A 20,611-nucleotide genomic window follows, 5' to 3' on the forward strand; every position below is an offset into this window, starting at 1 on the left:
AGTACTGTCGACATACAAACATGCATTATATAAAATGAGAATCCACAATGTCAGAGTCTTTGTAAAAATGGTCGAGAGCTGTGTTCGTCAATCAATGGATTAATTGTTAACCCGTGTAAATTAGCTGTGTGAAGCGTGAAGCAAGATAACTCAGATTCCGTTCCCTCTGGATTTACAACATTTTTCTCGCAATTCCGTGTTCATATGTAACAATTCTTATATACTCGGAATTGTGGGGAAAAAAATATGAATTGTGAGATATGAACACTGAATTGCGAGAAAGTCAGAATTGTGAGTTCTAAACTAAATTGCGAGAAAGTCAGAATTACGAGTTATAAACTGAACGGCGAGAAATAAAGTTAGAATTATAAGTTATAAACCGAACAGCGAGAAATAAAGCCAGAATAAGTTATTAAAAAGAATAGCGAGAAATAAAGTCAGAATTGCGAGATATAAACCGAATAGCGAGAAATAAAGTCAGAATTGCGAGATATAACCCGAATAGCGAGAAATGGAGTCAGAATTGCGAGATATAAACAGAATAGCAAGAAATAAAGTCAGAATTGTGAGTTGTAAACCGAATAGCGAGAAAGTCAGAATTGCGAGATATAAACCAAATAGCGAGAAATAAAGTCAGAATTGCGAGTTATAAACTCTAAATTGCTAGAAAAAAAGTCAGAATTGCGAGATATAAACCAAATAGCGAGAAATAAAGTCAGAATTGTGAGTTGTAAACCGAATAGCGAGAAAGAAAGTCATAATTGCGAGATATAAACCAAATATCGAGAAATAAAGTCAGAATTGCGAGTTATAAACCAAATAGCAAGAAATAAAGTCAGAATTGCGAGTTATAAACTCTAAATTGCTAGAAAAAAAGTCAGAATTGCGAGATATAAACCAAATAGCAAGAAATAAAGTCAGAATTGCGAGATATAAACCAAATAGCGAGAAATAAAGTCATAATTGCGAGATATAAACCAAATAGAGAGAAATAAATTCAGAATTGCGAGTTATAAACTCTAAATTGCTAGAAAAAAAAGTCAGAATTGCGAGATATAAACCAAATAGCGAGAAATAAAGTCAGAATTGCGAGATATAAACCGAATTGCGAGATATAAACCAAATAGCGAGAAATAAAGTCAGAATTGCGAGTTATAAACTCTAAATTGCTAGAAAAAAAGTCAGAATTGCGAGATATAAACCAAATAGCGAGAAATAAAGTCATAATTGCGAGATATAAACCAAATAGAGAGAAATAAAGTCAGAATTGCGAGTTATAAACTCTAAATTGCTAGAAAAAAAAGTCAGAATTGCGAGATATAAACCAAATAGCGAGAAATAAAGTCAGAATTGCGAGATATAAACCGAATTGCGAGATATAAACCAAATAGCGAGAAATAAAGTCAGAATTGCGAGTTATAAACTCTAAATTGCTAGAAAAAAAGTCTGAATTGCGAGATATAAACCAAATAGCGAGAAATAAAGTCAGAATTGCGAGATAAATACAGAATAGCGAGAAATAAAGTCAGAATTGCGAGTTATAAACTCTAAATTGCGAGAAATAAAGTCAGAATTGCGAGTTATAAACTCTAAATTGCGAGAAATAAAGTCAGAATTGCGAGTTATAAACTCTAAATTGCGAGAAATAAAGTCTGAATTGCGAGATATAAACTGAATAGTGAGAAATAAAGTCAGAATAAGGAGATATAAATTGAATAGCAAGAAAAAGTCAGAACTGCGAGTTATAAACTAGTCATAATAAGGGAGGAGTTACTGTGAACATAGGTGACCATAAGTCTAAGTGGACATCCTTGACATGCGGAGTCTCACAAGGCTCAATTCTTGCACCGCTCCTGTTTAACTTGAATATGGTCCCACTGATGTCTATAATGACTATAAATAATGAAAAAGAACCAAATTGCTTACCACAGCTATGCAGATTTCTTAAGCCCTATCGCCTAACGATTACAGCCCCATTGACTCCCTGTGCCAATGCATAAATTAAGTTAACAGTTAGATGTGCCTAAACTTTCTTCAGTTAAACAAAGACAAAACTGAAGTCACTGCATATGGAAACAAAGATGAAATTCTCAAGGTGAATTCTCCAGGGCTCCAAAAAAATAATCTTGGTGTGATTTTGGAGTCGGACCTTAGTTTCAGTAGTCATGTCAAAGCAATAGCTAAATCAGCATCTTATCTAAAAAATATTGCAAGAATTAGATGTTTTGTTTCAAGTCAAGACTTGTTCATGCTTTCATCACCAGCAGGGTGGACTATTGTAATCGACCCCTCACTGCCCTTCACAAAAAGACCATAAGACAGGTGCAGCTGCAGCCCAGTCAGTCCTCAGGTCTTTACACTGGCTTCCAGGTGCATTTAGAATTGACTTTAAAGTATATTACTTGTTTATAAATCACTCAATGGCCTAGGACCTCGGTACATCGCAGATATGCTCACTGAATATAAACCCAACAGATCACTCGGATCATCAGGATCAAGTCAGAAATACTATGGGTTCACTCAAAGCAAGGCAAGTCCGCTTTTAGCCATTATGCCAGCCGTAGCTGGAACCATGCAGCTCTCAGAAGAGATCAGATGTGCTCCAACAGCTCCACATTCAAGACTCAAAACACATCTGCTTAGCTGTGCATTTACTGAATGAGCACTGTGCCACGTCCGACTGATATTGGTTTCCTCTTCTCATTCTTTTTTATAGCTTTTAGGTGCAACTCCTGCTGGAAAAAATATATATTTTTTATATTTAGTTTTTCTTATTTCCTGTGCACTTGTTGTTGGTGATTATTTTATGACCCTTTTTATGTAAAGCACTTTGAATTACCACTGTGTATGAAATGTGCCATATAAATAAACCTGCCTTGCCTAAACTGCGAGAAATAGTCAGAATTACGAGGTATAAACTCTGAATTATGACTTTTCTCGCAATTCCGAGTTTATAACTCGCAATAATTCGGACTTTAATTCTCGCAATTTTCGAGTTTATAACTTTTTTTCCCCTCAGAATTGCAAGAAATAAAGTCAGAATTACAAGTTATTGTAGTGTTGTGTGTGACCATGATAGTGCTTTGTATTTATGTGCATTTTGTACACTGTTTGCACCTTTTATTTATCAGTATTTACCTCAGCTTGTATTTGTGATGAACTTATTTGACTTATTACCCCCTGTGGAGGTTTTGGAGGTTGAACTTGTCAGTATATTAGTATAAAGGAACAAAACAGATTTTAGAACTTCAGTAGGTTGGCATAGGCCTATACAAGTTAATGAAATATGTTTGGGTGTTTTTTTTTTACTGTAAATTTAAGTTAAATCCATAAAATCAAAATGTTTTGCTACTGTAGGCTATTTACTATGGTAAAGTTCTGGCAAACCACAGCTGTTTTCATAAACTTTTATCTTGAGCTTTCTTCTATGACGAGAGAAAACGACAAATTTGAGGATAGAGAGCGAGAGGGCATTTGGAGCAGGTTTGAGGACGTAAGCTGAGCTGCTGTTCAATACTCGGAGACGTCTCGCTATATTTGGACGTCTCCCCTGAGATCTGGCCCGTGCCAAGTTGCCCCTTTCCCCTCCTTTTTACCGTTTTCCGTCAAGACCATGACTAATACAGTTTTTCTTGATTGCTTAACTACTATAACCAGGCTTTTGAACTAAAATGTCAAAACCATAACGCCATTTATCAAAAAGCACACCCATTTCCCTAAACTATAAACACTATTCCCCTGTTTTGACACACGAGTCAGATTTGTTGAGCTGTCACTGCAAAACTCTACACACAAATCCCTTCATTTCTCATTGCCGACACCATGTTGTCATTTGGAAAGCACTAGCATTCAATATTGTGAACTCAAGTCAGCACAGCTTCAGCTATATTAGCATACAATTACCCAAGTGGAAACGCTAAGAGTCAAAATTGATCACACACCAATCAGAACCTTCAATAGATAGATAAAAGGGCCAGAGTCAGTTCATTCAGTTTTGGAAACAATGGATCCAGAAAGACATGAAGGACGAGGTCGAGGACACTGCAGTGGAGGAGGGCAAGGGCAAGGAGACAAGACACTCTAGTTGCCCATGTCTTTGTCCATGGTATGACCATGAGGGCGGCTGGGCTACGAGTCAGGCCAAATTTGAGTCGCTTCACCGTCGCCTCAATCATAAGAACCTTCCGGGAGAAAAACAGGTACAGTAGATGTACTTCAGACTGCCCTCTACTGTAACTTTTGAGAGCTGTACTATGTGCTGTTACAACACATACATGTACTGTAGCTGTTGCACTATACTGTAATAAAAAGAAATGCATCAAATTGCCTCACATACAGATAGAGTTTTCTGAATGCTTCCATTCTGTAAAAAGGATGTGTTACAGTTACAGTAATCAGTACTTCTATTTTTCTAGGACACAGAGACGATGAAATGGAAGAAGCCTGCCAAATATTTCAGTTGATGCGTGCCAGCGGGGAACAGGCATGCAAGAGGATTTTACCCCCGGCTGCCTGGCTAGGGCCAATATACCCTGTGATGTGGACGAGATTCTCTGGCCTGACCCAGACCAAAGACGGGATGCTGAGGCAGAATTCATTATTTTTTATAAAAACATTTGTGTGTGTGTGTGTGTTGCACTGTGTAGTACATTAATGAATAAAAATGTGCCAATATATCCATTGGTTGTGTCTTTTGTGTTCATCATGTGAAAAGGTTTGTGAGGGGGGGGGGGACCACAAGCGACATTACCAGTTTTGGAAATGTTGTTTTGAATTTATTGCACCAGTGTGTAAGCTATGATGTAGTGTGTGTGTGTTTGTGAGGGCTTGTGTGTGATGTCTGAGGGCAAAGTTTGGTTTTTCAGCCAGAGTGAATGGTTTTGAGTGTAGAGCTTCATTTTGACCTGAAAATAGGATGTTTGGGGAACTGGGTGAGACGTTATGGATTTGTGTTTTCTGTTTTGAGAATACGAGGCATAGTTTCAAGAAATGTGTTTAAGCAATCGAGAAAAACTGTAATACCGACTATTCCACATGACGCGGAAGTACGCGTTCTTTACGTGTCAGGATTTGGAACACGTGCCAGCGCTGCCGTTCTACACGTCTACCTCTTTTATATCTCTCTCCTGTTGTTCCTGTTGCTCGCACGGCGTAGTGTGTGAAACGCTGCGGCCAAGTCTTGGAGAGAGAGCATATGCCCATCTCTGCCTCTCTCACTTTCTCTCATCCTGACATGTGTGTCCTCCTCCGTCCTGCGGCCACCTGCGAGTCTTCCTGTGTCCCTTCTGCCGTTGCTCCGCAAACGTTTTTGAGCTAATATTGAACTCGCCAATGGCTAATGCTCACATGCCAACGGCTACTGCTGACATGCTAACAGCCACAATCAGCGCTGACGTCCAAACAAACCTACTGCTAAAGGATTGCTCCAGGCAAATATGTTCTTTTTTATATAGAAATAATTATAGCCTACTAAGAAAACTTTTCTTATTTTTCTAAAGAAAATGTAAAAGTTTTGGCCGTTAGACCGTTTGGCTGTTTGGCCGTTAAGGCGTTGCTAAGTAGTTTCTATAAGATGTTCTAGGACTTGTTAGGGCTTTACTGAGAGGTTATTCACTCTTTTATGTTATCCACAGACAAAAATAGCAAATTTCAGGCTGAAACAAGAGCAAATCATTATGAGTAAGACATTTTAAAAGCAAATGCAAACCTTTTTCTTACCTACACTGCCATTCCAAGTTTGCTTCCCAATATGTAGCCTACACTGCTCAAAGTTTGGGGTTGGTAAGATTTTTAATGTTTTTGAAAGAAGTCTCTTATGCTCACCAAGTCTGCATTTGTTTGATCAGTAAAAACAGTAATATTGCGAAGTGTTGTTACAATTTAAAAATAACCGTTTTCTATTGGAATATATTTTAAAATGTAATGACAAAGCTGAATTTTCAGCATCATTACTCCAGTCTTCAGTGTCACATGATCCTTTAGAAATCATTCTAGTATGATAATTTGATGCTCAAGAAACGTTTGTTATTATTATCAGTGTTGAAAACAGTTGTGCTGCTTAACATTATTGCACAAATAATGAAAAAGTAGGCTATTTAATGTCACTTTTGATCAATTTAATGCATCCTTGCTGAATGAAAGTAATAACTTCTTTAAAGAAAAAAGAAAAAATTCAGTGAGATCGGGACCCAGGCCTCGAACCTGGATCACCATGTACATTTTATTTGTCTAATTTTGTAGCTACTGTCCAGTAGATGTATTTTTTTTCTGAAGAAGTAGCCTAATAAAGCACTGTTTTTTTTTGTATACTTACACCGTTAGTGGAAATAAGTCACAGGATCGTGATAGACATGTTAACGCACAATGTGCATTGGCCTTTTAGCCGTCACTATATTCACATTTCTTTCCACAACAATCAACAATAACAAGTTTCATCTCCCACATCCCCAGTTTTATCATTGGCTCAAACTGCATTGACAGCAGACATTTATATATGTCATGTTATAGCGTCCTTTGCACATACTCAAACCATTTAGACCAAACCTCATGTGATGTGCAAGAAAAGTTAGGTTTGATTTTAATTCACATTTGTGGTTTATGTCACCATATTTCATGTGTCTGCATATGCGAACATTGATCAGTGTTTTTGATTTGATAAAGACTGTTTCAATCTGATCATACAAAGTTATTGTGTCACTTAAAGGGATACTCCACTTTTTTTGGAAATAGGCTAATTTTACAACTCCCCCAGAGTTAAACAGTTGAGTTTTACCGTTTCTAAATCCATTCAGCCGATCTCCCGGTCTGGCGGTACCACTTTTAGCATAGCTTAGCATAGATCATTGAATCGGACAGGACCATTAGCATCTCTCTCAAAAAAATGACCAAAGAGTTTCGATATTTTTCCTATTTAAAACTTGACTCTTCTGTAGTTACATCGTGTACTAAGACCGACGGAAAATGTAAAATTGCGATTTTCTAGGCTGATATGGCTAGGAACTATACTCTCATTCCTGCGTAATAATCAAGAAACTTTAGTCCCGGTCACGTTGGAAGTTACCGAGCTGGGGACTATTTTCAGGCGCTGCGTCATATCATTATGTCTGCTGGACTCATGGTACTGCAGCAAAGTTTCTTGATTATTACGCAGGAATGAGAGTATAGTTCCTAGCCATATCAGCCTAGAAAATCGCAATTTTACATTTTCCGTCGGTCTTAGTACACGATGTAAAGTACAGAAGAGTCAAGTTTTAAATAGGAAAAATATCTAAACTCTTTGGTCATTTTTTTGAGAGAGATGCTAATGGTCCTGTCCGATTCAATGATCTATGCTAAGCTATGCTAAAAGTGGTACCGCCAGACCCGGAGATCGGCTGAATGGATTCAAAAACGGTAAAACTCAACTGTTTAACTCTGGGGGAGTTGTAAAATTAGCCTATTTCCAAAAAAAGTGGAGTATCCCTTTAAGGAGACTTAATTTCAGTTGAGTGGATTCATTTCATGCTATTTTTTGGAGCTATGTTGACTTTCATAATATGGGCAAAAACAGCTGAAACAATCTTCAAAATATCTTCTTATGTGATCCAAAGAAGAAAGAGAGTCATACAGAATGGCATGAGGCTGAGTAAATGATAACAGAGTTTTCATTGTTGGGTGAACACTACTATTTAACTTTGGAGTCTGAATGATTTTTAGGCTGCATTTATTTGTTTAAAATGCAGTGAAAACTGTAATATTGTGAAATATTACTAACTTTTATTCCAAAAAATAACTGTTTTCTATTTTAATACATTTAAAAATGTAATTTAATCCTGTAAAGGCAAATCTGAATTTTCAGCTGCCATTGTAAATCACCCTAACAGTTGATCCTCTTGTAAACAGTTGTGCTGCTTAATATGTTTGCCGAAACCCTGATATTTTCTTTCCCCAGGAATCTTTGATGAATAGAAAGTTCAAAAGACCAGCATTTATTTAAGTCTTTTTTCTGTCACTTTTAATCAATGTGTGCTTTCTGAATGAAAGCATTAGGCCTATTTTCTTTTTTACTTACCCCAGACTTTTGAACAGAATGTACGGCGTGATGTTTGCTTGCATGTTTGTGTATGTGTATTTGCATAATTCAAACAGAATTTCTCGAATGCCTCTCCAACTGCTTAATACTGCTTTTAACCATATAAAAAGTGAGTGCAGCGAGATGAATCCACCTCCTGAGCTTTAGCACAGAGAGAAACTTCTATTAGGGCTACAGCAGCTATTGGTAGTAAAAGCCAAACTAGATGCTGTACACTTAAGTATACGGTTATAAACAAGATTATGAAATAAAATTTGTAGCGATTGCTGAAAGGTATTGCATTCTCGACTCAGAGTATGAAATTGCTACCAATATTATGTCTGGACTTCAAAGAATAAGAGTAGAAATGGCTCAAAATCATGGAAGCCATCTGTTTAAGAGTTATTTAAAAAGAGAGAGAGAAGATGGTTTAGAGGAAGGGAGAACGGAGGGAGGAGGGTTATAAAGAGAGAGCGAGAGAGTTAGAATAAATCCTTACCACATAATGATTACGGCTCACAAGTCCTGCCTCTGAAATGGAGTGCAGAAGGAGCCGGGATTACAACTACAGTAATCTGAAAACCGCAACTGCTCTCTACAGCCACAGACGAGCACATCAACTCCAACAAAACATCAGGGGTCAGGGGAAATGAAGCACCTTCAACTACAGGAGACAAGAAAATAAATACAAACCCAAGGGAATAAGAAGCTAAAATATCTGTTGGCGAGCAATCAACAGCCTGCTAAAACAAGAAGCTCCACCTGTCGGCCCGTGCCACCTGTGTGCTCTTCCAACTGCCAGTTTTTGGAGTAACCCTTGGTGTCTTTTACTGGAATGTAAAAAAATGAGGCGGAAACAAGTTAACAAGGTAAACGAAAGGTTACAATTGATTCTTTTGGATTGAAAAGAGACTCTGAATACATGGAAATATTCCTTTTCCGGTTTGTTCATTTTCACATGGAACAACAGGAAATTCTAAATTCTATTTGACCTTTTCAAAAATAAACCTTTTCATTTTTTTCTTTTCATCTGAGATGCAGATGAGATGCTGACAGACTTGGACCTGTCCAATGGAAGCTAAGACACATGTGTCCACCTAACCAGTGACTGTCCTGGACGAAGAGCTCTATGCGCATCTGCACCAGGACACTTGTGGACAACCGTCTCCTGCCTCTCATTTCTCCTCTGGCATCCGCTCTCCCTCCATCTCTCCACGCCACCTCCTCTTTTCCTCCCCCCTCTCTCCATCCGTCCCACCCTCCCCTCGCGGAAGATGATGTGACCTTCTGCCAAAACTGCGAGAGACCATGCCACTGTCACAGTGGGCTGTTCTGTCTACACTGAAATAGAATCAAACAAGAGCCACGAGAGAGAGAGAGAAGGAGGGGGGGACGGGGGAAAAAAGAAGAAGAAGAAGAAGAAAAAAAATCAGGACGAGTCACGGAGGAGAAAATGTGCTGTCGGGCGTCCGGGCTGGATGTGGTTTGCCAAAGCAGGTAAGTGATCACCTTCACTTCTGCCAGAGGATGTTGCTGGCGCACGCATATATGTAGACACACTTTGAATGGGATTTTTGAAGTTGCGCACCTGTTAATTTGTGCTTTTAGTGACATAACTGTGTTTTAACAGCAGATTTATTTAGGATTTGTGCGAATGCTAAGTGTGTTTGTGTTATGAATCATCCTGAAAGTGCCTTGCTGTGTTCGGACAGGGCTGCGAAACTGTGTCATCTCAAGTCGATGCACCCACAGGTTGGATGCTTGTTGAAATTGTAAAGTTTTCTTTCAACCGAACCCCCCTCCCCCCCCAAAAAAACCTGTAGGTTAAAGCACGTCGTTTCTGCAGTATGTCGCTCTGTGGTTTTCGACTTGCAGGTACTACAAAGATCAATCACTTCTCACTGCAAATTGAGTGCGTTTCCCGTTAAAGTCGCTGTGCTGGAATGTTAAAGCGGCTAGAAAATGAATTCCGTTGAGAGGTGAACTGAGAAATCTTGGATAGGAAGCAATGACAGCTTTCAGTAATTACTGTTGGGAGCAGTTATTAAGGAGCACACACTGACGCATTTGGGATTCGTCCCGCTGAAGCTGTGATAATGTTCCACTTTCATAGTGAGAAGAGGGTGCTTCATAAGAGCAAGGTGGATAATGGAAAGAGAGGTACTTGAGATGGCTAGAAAAGACAAAAGGTGAAAGCTATCAGATCCAATCACAAGTAATCTTGAACAAAAATGGTCAGGAAAAAGAGGAGGGAAAGTTATTAGGAAATCGCAGTGGTGGGTGACAGTTTCAAAATTAGAAACAGCCCAGCTAAATATTTGCTCCAGGGCAAATAGAAAAACATCATCGCAATCATAATTATAGCTCTTCAGTTGTCAGTCATATCGAGATGCTTTTCAGGGAAAAATTATTACATGGTTAAACAGGAGATGATTAGTAAAAATCATTTTGCAGAATGACCTGATTGCCCTTGTGTCCTCGTTCTCCTTTAGAGCAGTGCTATCAGAGTAATACTTTTTTTCTGTGAGAAGAATTATAACAGTGTTTTATGAACTGAGATGTGATCTGATATATGATTTTACTTTTAATAATAAGAAGTTTTGCACGTTGTAGTTATACGCACATAGGCTGGAGTTAGATGTTTCAATTAGGATATTTGCTGAGAAATGTACAGAAGATCTGAGAGGGTTGGCACTGCATCTGTAGTGTGTGTACTATGAAGGACACAGTGTACGTTTGTAGAAGTGTAGGACAGTTACGTCAAGTGGCCGACTGTTACGTCGAGACTATGAGGTGTTCTCTCTGCATTCAAGCCTTAATTGCAGTCTTTGGGCTTTATGTGTCACACTCTCTCAGCTTGTTTAGAACAGTTATTTTTCAGCAGCGATGTCTATTTTTTCAGGGTTTTAAAAAAATGAAATCACTTACAGGTTACTAGATTTCTCAAGGTTAACCTGCTATACGTGTGAAAAAATTATAACCTTAGCTTGTCACTGGGATAATAGGCTTTAAAGATTTGCCTTTGTACCATATAGGGTGCATATTATTACCTTACATTACTAAAATGCACCATTTAAGGGTTAAATAAGACACAAAGGTGCACCTTTGAGGGAACTGTCCCAGTGATAAGCTAATGGCAACATTTTTGCAGATTTTTTTTCCTCACAGATGAGACAGAGTTCACATTGCAAGTGCTGTTTGATGATGCAGAACGTGCCGCAACATTCTTAGGTGGTTGCCAGGGTGTTTTGACTGGCTTTTTGGTTGTTGTTTATTGGCCGAATGTAAAAGTATCTATGCTATTGTGGATCAGGTCCCTCCTTATGGTTTGTTCAGTTGTTCAACTCTCTAACCCTGTAAAGCCTGACATATGAAATAATAGTCCGATTTTTTTTTTTTTTTAATGGAACAGTTTATTGAACCTTTTGACAAAATATAGATTTAAAAAAAAAATGTCATGTGTTTTTTGTTGATTATCACATCTGATACATTAGGCTTTTATGGCTCATATAATATGATATAGAAGAATAAGGAGCTTATACTAAGAAAAAACACCTCAATTTTATTAAGAGGCCCAAACTGAGCAAAAATATGAAATGCGTATAAATATCAGTTGTCACTCTATATCTCCAAATGATTTATGATTAAAGCTCTGTAGTTTTTAATGTAGGAGGCAAAGCATATACAGACCCTTTCCAAAAAATTTGAATATCATGGAAAAGTTTATTTATTTCCATAATTCCATTCAAAACGTTAAACTTCCATAGATTATAGATTCAGGGCCCACAACTTAAACGATTTCAAGTATTTAGGTGTTTATTTGTACATAATTTGGGCTTCCAGCTCATAAAACCCACGAAAACAGGATTTCAAAAAATTAGAATATTACATGAAATCACACAGTAATTACACTGCGATACCATGGTCATTGAACCAGGTTTTGGTTCTTTTGGCAGTGTGGGCAGGTGCAAATCCTGCTGGAAAATGAAGGAAGCATGAAGTGCTCTGAAAATGTCCTGGTAGACGGCTGCGTTGAGTGGACGGCACAGTGGACCAACACCAGCCGATGACCAACACAGACTGTGGAAACTTCACACTGGACTTCAAGCATCTTGGATTGTGTGCCTCTCCATTCTTCCTCCAGACTCTGGGACCTTGGTTTCCAAATGAGATCAGAAAAGAGGACTTTGGTCCACTGTGCTTTATTAAATCCAGAGTCAACACAGCCGTCTACCAGGACATTTTCAGAGCACTTCATGCTTCCTTCATTTTCCAGCAGGATTTGCACCTGCCCACACTACCAAAATAACCAAAACCTGGTTCAATGACCATGGTATCACTGTGTAATTACTGTGTGATTTCATGTAATATTCTAATTTTTTGAAATCCTGTTTTCGTGGGTTTTATGAGCTGGAAGCCCAAATTATGTACAAATAAACAACTAAATACTTGAAATCGTTTAAGTTGTGGGCCCTGAATCTATAATCTATGGAAGTTTAACGTTTTGAATGGAATTATGGAAATAAATAAACTTTTCCATGATATTCTAATTTTTTGGAAAGGGTCTGTAAAGCAATGCAATACAATGATGATTGAGAGATTCCATTTCTTAAAGTTCTGATGTATCATATTTGAAAATAATATTTTAACATGATTTTTCAAAATTCTACGTCGCTTCAGTCCAGTAAGCCTTCATCTTGAAATATAACTATATTTCATAAGAATAACATAATATAACCGTAAGGATAACAATATAAAAGTAAAGGTTTCACAGCAAAAAGACACGTGTACCACAACATGAAGGGGAACGTTCTTATTATTTTAAAAGGCCTATTACTTACGGAAATGATGGATGGCAGAGGTCATGAACACTAGATTGCAGACAGCATGTTGATATCATGTTGATAATTTAGAGGGCTTAAATGTGCCTATCAGATGTGATGCAGTTGGCTTTACAGGCTTAAGTATGAGCAATAGTAATAGTGGCTCACACAATCTTAAGAACAAAGTGATCTTTCCCAAAAAGAAAGGCGATGATCAGAGGAAGAGCTTGGGAAAGTGAGCCAAGACATGGAGAGGGTGAGTGTGTGCTGGTTCTCAAATGCCCATGTGCGCTTCTATGTCAGAGAGTCTGTGTGTACGTCCACCCTGTTGTGTGGTGGACAAGTCAGTGCAGTGTGGAGCCAGCGAACCCTGGGATCAATGCATCTGTTCTCTGCTTACACAGAACACAAGCAGAATAGAGCTGCCCGTCCACTCGCCTTATCTGGCAACACTCAATACTCACAACGCAACACTTATCCCAGCAGATTCTTTACATAAAAACAAGATTTCATCTAAATATAAATTATACCATTTCTTACTAAACTGTGTACTGAAACTGATGTATGCATGTCTGAACTAATGCAGTAACTAATAATTTAATTCGAGGTAGCAAACAGGATGCAGAGTTCAGATGCAATTCACATTTGAATGTAAAGTTATACAATTAAAATGAATTGCAATCCAAAGAAATTCATATCACACATTTTTACCTAGAAAAGCAAGAAAAAAGTTTGAAGTTTGCAGGTTGATTGACAGATTCAGTATAGAGAGAGAGAGAGACATACAGACAGATAGATAGATAGATAGATAGATAGATAGATAGATAGATAGATAGATAGATAGAACACTTCATTGCCCAGAATGCACCACATGTGTAGTAAACTCCTCATCGTTTTATATTAAAATTCCAGTTCAAGTTCCTACGGGATGTGGCTAATTTGATTCAAATTCAAACAAATGAATTGAAATTAAGCCAACTGTTCTGTTATGATTTTTGCATTACCCGACCCACAACAATATCCCAGTGGTAGAGTTTCTTTCTTTCTTTCTTCTTTACTTTAAAATCAGTTGCATTTGCATTTAGTTGCAGACATTTATTCTCTATAAAATAGCAGAAGGTTGACAGCTTGCTTCAATTTTAATCTCAGCAACTCCATAGCAACACCCTGGCAAAGACTTACAGCACACTAGGCAAACAGGTCAAATCAGCAGTCAAACAGACATTTCTAAACAGATGTTGTCTTAATCCTACGACGGCCCGGACATTCAACACATATACACACCAAACACACATGTAAAAATGTCTCACACACACACAACAGCGCACCCCAGGTGAACAAACGCACTTTAGCAGTGGGACTGAAACATTTCAGCAGTTGATGCTGAGGAATTGCATTACGTTCATTATGTTGTCTGAGATCACCTATTGCCACAGAACGACATTCAATCTTTGCACTGAGACAGTAAATGAATTAGACTGGGGCAGTAGGGCTGTTCTTGCTGGCAGTCTAATGAATTGATGTGGTTTTATGAAGATGACGACGTTGAAAGCCACAATGACAGTGCCGTAAATTGAATGACTGTTTGAGCTATGGCTGTGGCTGTTCACCCAAAAATTTGTATTCTGGCATCATTTACTCACCCTCAAGCCATTTCTTTCTTTTGTGAACATTAACAGATGTTTTACAGAATGTTCATGCTGCTCTTGAGTCTAGATGACTTGTGCACTGTATCGACATATTAGGAAATTCATACAATGGCTTAAAAAAAAAAAAAAAACGTCAGTAAATGCTAATGTTTCTTTTTTGGGTGAGCTGTTCTTTTAAGACTGTTGTGCTGTCCAGTATTTTAAATGAACGACTGGCTCTGCTCACACCGCTTGATGAGATCTGTCTCTCAAGAACAACATCCAGCGCTGCATCACAGCATACAGGACAATGCCTTGTCAGCGAGTTTTTACATTATGTGTCGCCCAGAGCTTAGAAATGCTTAAATGACTTAAACTGACTCCATCGGTGAGGAGAATTCGTTAAAGTCCCCCTGTAGTCAATCATTTATTCTTTAAAACTCATCTTTGATCACTAAAAGGACATATTTAAACGTTTCTTTATGCCTTAAAATAGCTTGAATGTAACTCCACACCCTTGCTTCATTTAGATCCATTCATTTAGATTTGGATCCATGAATATGCTAATTAGCCCGCCTCCACTCACTCAAGCTCATTGATTCACTCGGCCAACTTACTAAGGTAAACGCTGCAATGGTATCGTCTTTTCAACGTCGGACACATAACGGTAATTATTATGATTGCGCCTTTTGCTTGACTTGACTATGTTATCAACAGCTAATAATGTGTTGCTAATGTTACACAAACCATGTTCCCGTTCACCATCTCAGTCTGCCTTCTAACAATCATCAGAAACACTTTGAACAACATACACCCGCTATACTGCTAAATCTACCCGATTTTTCATATCAGCAAAAAAATATACCGGGATAACCTGGCTTCTCTCGAGACTCCCCTGCTGTCTCGCTGTTAATGATATGCTAAGCCCGCCGGCACGTTGACGCGATTGGTTACAAGGTAGTTTGTGACGTCAGAAACACCCGCGATTTCAAACTGCGTTTTTGAGACTGCCTTTGGTTCTTTTGAGACAAGACATGGTTTGTCTTAAAGCACATTAAAAACACCACATAGACATATAAACAACATTAAAAACTTGATTTTCACCACAGGGGGGTTTTAACAGCAACATCACAGACACTTAACAGACATTCTCAAAATACGGTGACTTTCAGCCCTTTTTATTATTATTTTATGTCACAAATGCAGCATGTGTTTTAACTACAACTTATGCTCACAATAGCATACTACCATACAAAAATGCAGAATTACCAAATTACCATTTTTTTTATCTACCACCAGATAGATAGATAGATAGATAGATAGACAGATTATAGATAGACAGACAGACAGACAGACAGACAGACAGAACAACAGATAGATAGATAGATACCCAGTTAACACAGAACGTTCCCCTAATGTTATTTTTTGGTTATTTTTTTGGGAACCAAATACTTACGTTAGGGGAACGTTCTTTTTTGGTTTTATTTTTATGTAACAATAAAATAACGTTCCCAGAACGTTGCTGGGTGGTTACCATAAAAAATAACATTCTGGGAACCATAAACTAACATTCTGAGAATGTTCTGGGTACCAAAAACTAACGTTATGGGAACCAAAAATTGTTAGCTGGGTAGATAGATAGATAGATAGATAGATAGATAGATAGATAGATAGATAGATAGATAGATAAGAATAAGATCTTTTTTATATGAACTTGTTTTAAAAAGGAGAGAGGTTAGTGATGCAAATGAGTTCAACCCAACCTGATTAAATGACAACCATGACACACCCGCTGTGGGACAGATGAAAAAGCAGAGTTTGCATTATTGCTCCAAGGTCATGTAGGGGAAATTGTACCTTTCTTAAGCAACAAGCTCCCATGGCCACATAATCTGTCAATCACTGTAATTCCTTTGAGAAACGGGCAGGAAATGAACATTTCTCCTTCAACTGCAGGTGGAAACGTGATTACGCACGTCTCTCTCTAAGTTCGGAAGCGGGGAACCTCCTTTGGCACGCTCAGGTGTTACTGTCCACAAAACACGTGCTTGTATTTGTATTCAGAATGCAGTCCAAGTCCACCCTGTCCACTATAATGTCCTCTGGCAAGGAAGAAAAACAACGTTGGAGGATGCAAAGAAAACAACAGCAGAAACCAAAGCATATCCCTGCTCCCCTGCACTGCAGTGTTGCAGTGTCAATATTACATCTGTGAGATGTGATATTTACTTTTTACAAGTGAATGTATTGGGAAATATATTTACAATTTGCATTTACAGTTTATTGTTCATACTTAAGGTTAAGAGTTTGCTCAAATCACTAGGCCTAACTCTAATTTTTAAACTCGTGCAGGTGACTTGTGACATTATATCATGTGACATGTTTGACTTGTTGAGTACACTATAAAAAGCAGTAATCTGCATTTGTTACTACCTTTTGGAGCTTTTTCTATCTGATCTAACCCTTAAATTTAGTTTTCATGGTATATCCTAATAATGTATTTAGCTTTGTTGAAAAGTATTTTCTTGACTTAAGGTCTATTAATTCATTCAGTATTACCACATTTTTTGGTTAACAATTGTTTTTAGTGTAAACAACCACCTACTGTAGCAACTACCCTAGCAACACCCTAGCAACTGCATAATTTACTAAAATCACAGAACACCTTAGAAACAGCATAGCAATACCCTGGCAATCACCCACATGTATATTTTGACTCTGATGATGGTTATGATTTTAAAACTACAGCTAATTTTCTTTATTCTTTGTAACTTATTTTGAAGTTTTAAAGGCACACTATGCCGTTTCCATTTTTCTCAAACAGCCTCTGAGTCGCTGTGGAGTACTTGTATTTAACGTTACTGTCGTAAATACCACTCACGCAGAGCCGTCTCTGCACTCTTCCGACCGCGCTTTCTTCGTCGACTCTGCCATGATTCACGTCTGAAATGCGTGCTAGTGTTTTCCATAGAGGCTGCTTCATATGTTGTTGATGTATGTGACGTCGTGCCGTAAAGCAAGTCGTGATTCACCCTACTACGAGTTTGTTTACCGTTGAAATGATTTTGATTAAGGTACAAATCTTGCATAGTGTACCTTTTAAAGGATCAGTTGCCCCATGAAGAAAATTCTGTCATCATTTACTTAACCTCATGTTGTTCCAAAGCTGTGGAACAAAAAAGAAGATATTTTTTGAGAATATCTTTTTGTCTATATATGATGAAAGTCAATGACAGTGTTATTTTAGTATTATTTATACACTATATTTATTCATATTTAGAATTAGCTTTTAATTTTATATTTTCAGTTTTACTTTTAATTTTAAAATGTTTGTTTAGGTTTTAGTCATTTTATGTGCCTGTCATTTTATTTTCTATTTAGCTTTAATTTATTTTTATTTCAGTTTTAGCTCAAACGTGCTGCATAACACGATAACGAACCTCATTGGTTCTTGCAGAAGCTTAAATGTGCTGCGTAACACGATAACGAACCTCATTGGTTCTTGCAGAAGCTCAAACGTGCTGCGTAACACGATAACGAACCTCATTGGTTCTTGCAGAAGCTTAAACGTGCTGCGTAACACGATAACGAACCTCATTGGTTCTTGCAGAAGCTCAAACGTGCTGCGTAACACGATAACGAACCTCATTGGTTCTTGCAGAAGTTCAAACGTGCTGCGTAACACGATTGGTTTTTGCAGAAGCTCAAACGTGCTGCGTAACACGATAACGAACCTCATTGGTTCTTGCAGAAGCTCAAACGTGCTGCGTAACACGATAACGAACCTCATTGGTTCTTGCAGAAGCTTAAACGTGCTGCGTAACACGATAACGAACCTCATTGGTTCTTGCAGAAGCTTAAACGTGCTGCGTAACACGATAACGAACCTCATTGGTTCTTGCAGAAGCTCAAACGTGCTGCGTAACACGATAACGAACCTCATTGGTTCTTGCAGAAGCTCAAACGTGCTGTGTAACAAGATAACGAACCTCATTGGTTCTTGCAGAAGTTCAAACGTGCTGCGTAACACGATAACGAACCTCATTGGTTCTTGCAGAAGCTCAAACGTGCTGCGTAACACGATAACGAACCTCATTGGTTCTTGCTGAAGCTCAAACGTGCTGCGTAACACGATAACGAACCTCATTGGTTCTTGCAGAAGCTCAAACGTGCTGCGTAACACGATAACAAACCTCATTGGTTCTTGCAGAAGCTCAAACGTGCTGCGTAACACGATAACAAACCTCATTGGTTCTTGCAGAAGCTCAAACGTGCTGCGTAACACGATAACGAACCTCATTGGTTCTTGCAGAAGCTCAAACGTGCTGCGTAACACGATAACGAACCTCATTGGTTCTTGCTGAAGCTCAAACGTGCTGCGTAACACGATAACGAACCTCATTGGTTCTTGCAGAAGTTCAAACGTGCTGCGTAACACGATAACGAACCTCATTGGTTCTTGCAGAAGCTCAAACGTGCTGCGTAACACGATAACGAACCTCATTGGTTCTTGCAGAAGCTCAAACGTGCTGCGTAACACGATAATGAACCTCATTGGTTCTTGCAGAAGCTCAAACGTGCTGCGTAACACGATAACGAACCTCATTGGTTCTTGCAGAAGCTCAAACGTGCTGCGTAACACGATAACGAACCTCATTGGTTCTTGCAGAAGCTCAAACGTGCTGCGTAACACGATAACGAACCTCATTGGTTCTTGCAGAAGCTCAAACGTGCTGCGTAACACGATAACGAACCTCATTGGTTCTTGCAGAAGCTCAAACGTGCTGCGTAACACGATAACGAACCTCATTGGTTCTTGCAGAAGCTCAAACGTGCTGTGTAACACGATAACGAACCTCATTGGTTCTTGCAGAAGCTCAAACGTGCTGCGTAACACGATAACGAACCTCATTGGTTCTTGCAGAAGTTCAAACGTGCTGTGTAACACGATAACGAACCTCATTGGTTCTTGCAGAAGCTCAAACGTGCTGCGTAAGATGAGAATGAACCTCATTGGTTCTTGCAGAACCTCAAACGTGCTGCGTAACACGATAACGAACCTCATTGGTTCTTGCAGAAGTTCAAACGTGCTGCGTAACACGATAACGAACCTCATTGGTTCTTGCAGAAGCTCAAACGTGCTGCGTAACACGATAACGAACCTCATTGGTTCTTGCAGAAGCTCAAACGTGCTGCGTAACACGATAACGAACCTCATTGGTTCTTGCAGAAGCTCAAACGTGCTGCGTAAGATGAGAATGAACCTCATTGGTTCTTGCAGAACCTCAAACGTGCTGTGTAACACGATAACGAACCTCATTGGTTCTTGCAGAAGCTCAAACGTGCTGCGTAACACGATAACGAACCTCATTGGTTCTTGCAGAAGTTCAAATGTGCTGCGTAAGATGAGAATGAACCTCATTGGTTCTTGCAGAAGCTCAAACGTGCTGCGTAACACGATAACGAACCTCATTGGTTCTTGCAGAAGCTCAAACGTGCTGCGTAACACGATAACGAACCTCATTGGTTCTTGCAGAAGCTCAAACGTGCTGCGTAACACGAGAACGAACCTCATTGGTTCTTGCAGAAGCTCAAACGTGCTGCGTAACACGATAACGAACCTCATTGGTTCTCGCACGTCAGGCAAACATGCTTGAGATTCCGTTTACCACAAATGATGTGTGCATCGATGAATGTTTATATGTGAATTAAAGTCTAAATTAAATTTGTTCATCATATATACAGTAAATTTGGCCTGAACCACTCAATTCCATTGGATTAGTTTTATGATCTCTTTATGAACTTTTTGAAGTGTCAAAGTCGTAATTGCGTAGGCTGTTAATGGAGGGACAGAAATCGCTCAGATTTCATTAAAAATATCTTGATTTGTGTTCCGAAGATGAACGAAAGTCTTACAGGTTTGAAACGACGTAAGGGTGAGTAAATGATGACAGAATTTTAAAAAAAATTATGAAATAATCATATTAGTATAGTAGTATAGAATTACTTAGTAAAATCAAGTAATTTTTTCACTTCAGAGATGTATCTAACACTGCTGTGTCCCTTCCCTCTGCAAAGGTCGCTGAAAGTTACTACATTTTCAACAAATG

General features: G+C 38.6%; 1 protein-coding gene across 1 annotated transcript in view; it reads left to right on the plus strand.

Moving 5' to 3' along the window:
• Positions 1-9,432: 9,432 nt before the first annotated feature.
• Positions 9,433-20,611, plus strand: part of grin2ca (glutamate receptor, ionotropic, N-methyl D-aspartate 2Ca) — a 68,665-nt gene continuing 57,486 nt past the window's right edge. The window contains exon 1 of the mRNA XM_084407260.1: positions 9,433-9,547. The gene's annotated coding sequence lies outside the window, so the exon portion shown is untranslated. The remainder of the gene's footprint in view (positions 9,548-20,611) is intronic.

Source organism: Rutilus rutilus, assembly GCF_951802725.1.
Source record: "Rutilus rutilus genome assembly, chromosome: 1".
Taxonomy (NCBI): domain Eukaryota; kingdom Metazoa; phylum Chordata; class Actinopteri; order Cypriniformes; family Leuciscidae; genus Rutilus; species Rutilus rutilus.